Source organism: Populus euphratica, unplaced genomic scaffold, assembly GCF_000495115.2.
Source record: "Populus euphratica unplaced genomic scaffold, PopEup_1.0 scaffold54.1, whole genome shotgun sequence".
In the NCBI taxonomy this organism is placed as follows: domain Eukaryota; kingdom Viridiplantae; phylum Streptophyta; class Magnoliopsida; order Malpighiales; family Salicaceae; genus Populus; species Populus euphratica.
In genome coordinates this window covers 1,103,280-1,110,301 of record NW_011499910.1, presented here as the reverse complement: position 1 = coordinate 1,110,301, position 7,022 = coordinate 1,103,280, and the positions used below count along the sequence as shown (strand labels likewise).

Below are 7,022 nucleotides of genomic sequence, written 5' to 3'. Positions count from 1 at the left end.
AAAAATATTTTTTAAAAAAATAAAAAAAATATTATTTTAATATATTTTTAAACCAAAAATACTATAATCTCATATCTATAATCAAGTAAAGTTTAAGTTTATAATTCTAACAAAACTAAGTTTTGATATTTTATAAATGATTAACTCAATACATTTAATTTTTTAAAATTTAAATAAGTCAGAATAATGTTTTGTGGATGTTATAAAAATCTAGGCATATGAATTTTTTTATTTAAAAATATATATTTTAAAAAATAAATAATTGAATAAATTACTTGATTTAATACATTTAAAATATTTGCGAGACCCCCAAAACTTTTGTATGCAATTTCCATAACAAGAAAATAAAATCAATCTAGTGATAGAAAAAAAAATAACTATGTGAAAAAAAAATTAATACCTACAATCTCATGTTTATAAAACACATCAGACTTCTCTATTTTCTTATTAGTATTTTTTGCTAGCCACTGAAAAAATGTTATTTATATTAAGGATTTTTTATCATTATTTTTATTAAATAAGTTATATAGATTGAATTGAGTTGAGGGAGTTTTAAACATCTTCACTCATGATATTTATTTATTAAGTTTTTATTATTTATAATATATACATTAACCAATTTTAACGGGTTGAATTAAGTTGGATAATGTAAATTTGATAGCTACCCTAGTATTTTTTTTAACAAATTAATTAAAAAAAACTAAAATATATAAGAAAAATATTGTATACATGCCTTGATTTACTGTATATAATTTAATTTTGAACTAAAAACAAAAAAACAAAAAACTGTCTTCAAAGGCCTACAATGATCTTTTCACTTGATTCATTTGACATTCTAGAATTGTTTAGGTCTTTTCATGATTTTTTTATATTGTAAAATTATTTTGATTCGCCATAAAATCATACATATATATATATATATATATATATATATATGTGTGTATTTATTTTTTTTGCTACAATATGATGACTCATTTTGCCATTGTAATTAAATTTTGAAAAGCTTGACTACAGGGATTTAGTCATCATTTTATATCTTTGTTTTTTTAATATGTTTTTGGTCTCTAAAGGCAGTGTGATGTTTTTATAAATAACTGCTCAAGGGCGGTTGGCTGTAGTGATAAAAAATATCTTCTCCAATCTATTTGATTCATCCCAATCTTTTTTTTCTATTTATGCAGTGCGAGTGTTCAACAGAACTCCGATGCGATACTAATAATTTTTTTTTCTTTTTTTTGTTTTAGAAATACATGCATGACCCTTCAAATTTACAAATTAATTTTTTAAGTTATTTTTTTTATTTTATCCTTTTTTATATTTTTTAATTGATTTCTTAAATTTGATTTTGTTTTCAAGTTCATTCTCCTTCAAGTATTTAATTTGTTAAATTCAGTTTCTATTCTTTTGATTTTTTTATTTAAAATATTTATTTTTTTATTTTATTTTTCAATTTCATCCTCTCTTTTTTTCATATTCAATGCTCATTTGTTTTAATTTAATTTTTTAATATTAAATTAATTGATAATTGAACTTCTTAATGAAATTTAAAAATTTAGAATATCAATATAAGTTTAGAAGATTCACCTGGATGATTTGTTATGAATTAAAATAGTAAATTTATCGTTTTTTCCTACAAAGTCTTTCACACTCTCTCTTTCAATTATTATGGATTAACAATTTTTTAATTGATCGAGGTTACTTTTGTCTTTTTACATCCTTTTTTTATCAAAAGTTAAATTGCTAAAATACCCCTAAAAGCAAAACAACACTTAATTTGTGTGGGGTTCTTTTTTAAATTCAGGTGCTTAATCCTAATCTTAAGGGCAATTTGGTATTTTAATTAATATTGATAATAAATAAAAAAATATTTTATTTTTTTGTTTTATTATTCAATATTGAATTGGTTGAGAAATAGACTTTATAAGTGATTTTTATTTTTCTGCTTTGTATAGGGTTAATGCTCAAAATTACAAGCATTTATTTTTTATAATATAATTAAGTTAAATTTATTTTAAAAAACAAATTTATTAAAGCTAGTTGAGTCTATGAACAGAGTTGCAGGGTAACCAAGGCCATCTAGTATATTGTTGTCATAATGCTTAAAAGAAAAAAAATTTCATCTTAATGTTTTCCTATAAACTATGTTATACTTTTATTACTCATTTGAGTTGTATTTGAATCTATAAAATCAATTAATTCATATTATTTCAACTCATATATGGTTTAATTAGAAATTTGTGTTATACAAGGAGTTGGGTTTAGATATTTCAAAATTTATCTGTATGCCCAACTTTAATGACTTTACCAAAAAGTCTCTAAGTTCTTAATATTTTTTTTTATATTTAAAAAAATCATTCCACTCATAAAAAGAGTGTTAGAAAATTAATTGGCCTTAAAAAAGATAAAGTTATGACAATCTAATATCTTTTTATCTTTCCATACTTTATATAAATATTTGAAAATCTAATATGATAAAAAATAGGATTATAGTGTTTAGATAGTAGATGATGATCATACATTCATATCAATATTTCATTCTTAGAAACTAGAAGAGTAAAGGATTGGTGGTTGAGGTCTCAGCTCGTGCAAAACAATCATTTTATAAAGTTTTGAAACCCTCTAATAATTACGTCAATGGCTTTATAACAAGTGATTGTAATAAATGAAGAAATAAACATTTAACTCTAAATGCTAAAATGTTTGTTCTTAGTCTTTTGTGATAAATGTTTTAAGAATAAAGATTATGAATAATTTACCTAGGTAGATTGAAGGGTATTTATAGCTTTTGTATTAAAAACCATGTTCTTTTTTTCAAATGGTCAAAAGTCTTTTTCTCTTGAACATCTTAACAAGAAAGAAATGTTTTAAATTAACATTAACGTGATGAAAATATCTCTTACACTATATTAATATTAATGAAAATTATATGTTCACATCATTAGTTCTGACAGACAAATACATGAGCTATAATATACTTTTTAAACCATATTTCTACACAGTATTAATATGAATAAAAATAACTATTTTGTAACATTTATGTTGATTTAAATATCTTAAAGAACTTTTATACACTCAGGGGTGTAGGGAAATCATTACCTTAAGTTTTCAACATTTCGAGTTAAGGGTTTTAAGGATAGCCTTACGACCCTCACATAAGGTCAATAAAGATCATTGATTATATCTTTGGATCTTGAATGATTTTAAACCCTAAGGATGTTCAGTCTTGACACCTCTCAGGTTCAGATATATATAGGCTTAACACATAGTTGAGCTCAAGAGAATTGAGTATAACATCTTACCAAACCCACAAGTATTTAGGCTAAGTACTTAGTTGAGCCTAATAGTGTTGGGTTTGATATCTTATAAGTTTTATAAGCGTTTGAGCTCAACATATAGCTAGACCTAATAAAGTTCAATATGATATCTCATAAAACTTATTGGCACTTAAGCTCAACGTGTAGCTGAGCCCAATAGAGTTGAGTCCATCATCTTATTAGACCCACAAGTACTTAGGCTCGGTATGTTGCTAGGTCCTATAGAGTTAGGTTTGATATCTTGTCAGGCCTACAAATGCTTGAACTCAATATGTCATCAAGCCTAGTGGAGTTGAGTTTGGTATCTTCCTTGACTCACAAGAGTTTAAGCTAAGCACATGGTCAAGTTTAATAGAGTTGGGTCTGATATTTTATGAAACCTACAACGTTTGGACTCAACACGTAGTTGAGCCTAGGGATGTAAAGTCTCCACTTTATCTCCAATCCTTCTAATCATGGCCTTTTAAGCACATAGGGTTGATCCATCAATATTGATTTTGTTTACTCTATGTCATTAAAGATTTGATTGTATCTATAGTTATGATTAATCTTTCATGTTATTAAGTTTTCATTTTTTTTTAAAGAGTTATTTGGTGATGGTTGTTTTTCTAAGTGTATTTTACTCATAAATAAATTAAAATAATATCTTTTTATTTTTAATATTTATTTTTAATGTAAATAAATTAAAACAATGAAAAAATATATATAAAAATTTTAAACAAAAAATAAATAAATTTTAACCAATTTATGTTTAGACCGCGCTCCTAAACAGAGAATAAAAAGAGAACCTATTCAAAAACTGTTGTTCAATATTAAAAAATAAAAAATATGTAGATATAATAATAAAGATTAAATTATATAAAAAATACGAGACAATTGGATGAAACAATATTATCATCTTTATATGATTGTAGAGATTCAAAGATTTCAAACTGGATAAAAAAATTTTTTACCATGCAACTAATAATTCTCACTCGAAAATAAAAGAAAGATGGCAAGAAGACAAAGGAAGGATCATTTGAAAATACAAGAAAGATCAAAGCAAACCAACCTCTAGATTAGTATTTATTTTAGTTTTGTGCAAATTCGTTAGATTTGTAAACAGAAGGGAAAATCTAATTTACAACCTCATTCCTAGTAATTTGCCAAGCGCAATTCACCAGTCATCTCTGCAATAAACCATACTTCCATGGCGAGCCAAAAGAGCAGCAAGCAATATCAAGCATTGACGCAATAACATCACCTGCAATGTAAACAAGATCCACAATCTATAAATAACCTTAGAAACAAACAAACAAATAAATAAGCATAGAAGATACAGTGGCACCCTCAGTTGAACTGTAGTCCAGCAACTCTGCACTTCCTCCATAGGCAGCAAGAGATGTTGTGTTGATAACACAACTTCCTGCTTTCATATGCTTCAAACAATGCCTTTATACCAATTAGAAACAAAAAGATCAAAGCAATAGGCAAATTGTTTCCGCAGTTTTTCTCTCTTACTTGGTCAGGAAGAAGTAACCAAAGATGTTGGTTCTAAACATCCTCTCAAGCCAAGCCTCGGTGACCTCTACCAGTGTTGTAATATAATGTTGTACAGCTGCATTGTTCACCAGAATATCTATCCACCCATATTCGCGCGCTACATGATCAACAACACCCTTGCAATTATCTTCGATGCTAACGTCTGAAGGTATTGCCCCAAGTATCAGCTTCAGGGAGTCAACCTTATCTCTATCCTCTATGCCTTCAACATATGTAAAGGCCCCTCTAGTGCAAAATGATAGCAAACAGAGCAGCCTTTCCCTGCCACGAAGTTGAATATATAGTAGGTCTTTCATCTACTGTTCCGATTGGAAAACGATAAGCAAACAGAAAAACTGAAGTGCAGAACAATTGTGAGCTTGAAGCTAGTTAGAGGGCTTGTAGTCAGGGTTGATGTATTGTGGAAGTGGGTGCATGGCATATTCTTCGACTGGCTGTTGTGGTTGAGCTTTTCCTTCTTGGTTGCCATCCTCTGCCACTGCCACAAGGTATTGGATACCTGTTCTTGTCCAAAAAGAGACATAAACAACCAAAGAGGGAACCGTTTCACTCGATGGAGAGCAGCTTGCAATGAAAGGATTTTTACAGACTATCAAGCAAGCCAGGTGCCAGGTAGAACAGAAGAGGACAGTGATTGAAGAGGAGGGTCTGCCAAGTGTCTTGTTAATTGCCAGGTGTGCAGCCCATCTCGCACGTGTTTCATTGACGATTTTCCTGTCAGGACGTTGCTCGTGATTCCATCGATGAAAAAGCAGGAATCTGGCTTCTGTTTGTGATGCGAAAACAGAGAGGGGAGAAAGGTAGAAACTTCAGTTTTGAAACAGAGGCTGGCAACTTTGGTGTTGTAATACATATAATATGATTTTACCCTAAACTCAACCTCATATTTAACATAAAACAAATTTAGAGTGTGATATTTTAATTTTTTTTGTTAATTATAATTTTAAATTAATGCATGTTATTTTTAAGTATTATTTTTATTTGTTAATTATAAAGATAATTAATAATAAAAATAATGAAACATAACAATGTGTATTTTTTTACATGTAAATGGCATATTTGAAATTTTAAACAATTGTACATAATACCCATATATTCACTTGTAAATTAATGACTTAAAATCATAATTAAAGTAATAATAATAAGAAAAACTCGTAATTAAAAAAATAACACAACATAATAATACATTTGAATCTATTTATATCTTCGACGACAATGATACATTATACCATACATCAAATCTAGACTTTGAAGATTCATGATGATTAAAACCATGATTCAAAATGGTAATTTTATTTAAAATTGTGATTCAGAATAACAATCATGTTAAACTATCTCATTCTCCTAATACTTTTCAAACAGTATCATTCTCTGAAATTTTATGCAAACCATGTCATTTTTCAAAAAAAATCCAAGTTCTATCTTAAGTCTTGTCCTTGATTCTTAACTTTTGGAGCAAATGGTATAACTAGCCCTACACGGTAAGAAACTACCCGTGGGTGGCCAAGAGAAATAACCAATTGTTTGTAAATATCCAGAAGAAAAAACTTGATAATGCCCCACCAGCACAATCGTAACTATATATGCCATCGAGCATGTTATGGTCCATCGGGAATAATCCGCCTCAGATGAGCAACAGGAACATTGTACTTCATACATGATTGGTTTGATGCTTTGATACTTTACAGGCTGTTTCGAAATGGTGCAGGTATAATATTCAAAAGTCACTGCAGCTATAGCAGAATCTCCAGCATATCTATCGCATAAACTGCAATACATGCTTGTTCCATAAGTCTCAGAAACAAGTAAGATCATACGACACAACTTGGCAGGAGAGGACAACGGGAATCAATATCACCGGCTTACAACTTGCATGCATCAAACAGTATTATCTGGAGCAAGTTCATCAAAGAGAGAAAAACACAACTGCAGCATTTAAACCAATTCCTAAATTCAAATATGCAAAATCTAAAACAATCTAAGCAAAATCATTTTATGCACTGGGGATAAGGGTGCTGGTGACGGGGCAGGCTGCTTTCATGAGCCGTGGCCTTCTTTCGTTTTCTACTCTGTGCATCATTCAGTTCACTTTTCATAGACCCAATGGACATACAACAGAGGAAGTCCTCCACAGATCAACGTATATGTTGGATGAGCAGGGAATAA

At 28.9% G+C, this 7,022-nt stretch overlaps 1 pseudogene; it reads right to left on the bottom strand.

Moving 5' to 3' along the window:
- Positions 1-4,376: 4,376 nt before the first annotated feature.
- The window catches only part of LOC105133914 (glucose and ribitol dehydrogenase-like), a 6,314-nt pseudogene continuing 3,668 nt past the window's right edge, over positions 4,377-7,022 (bottom strand).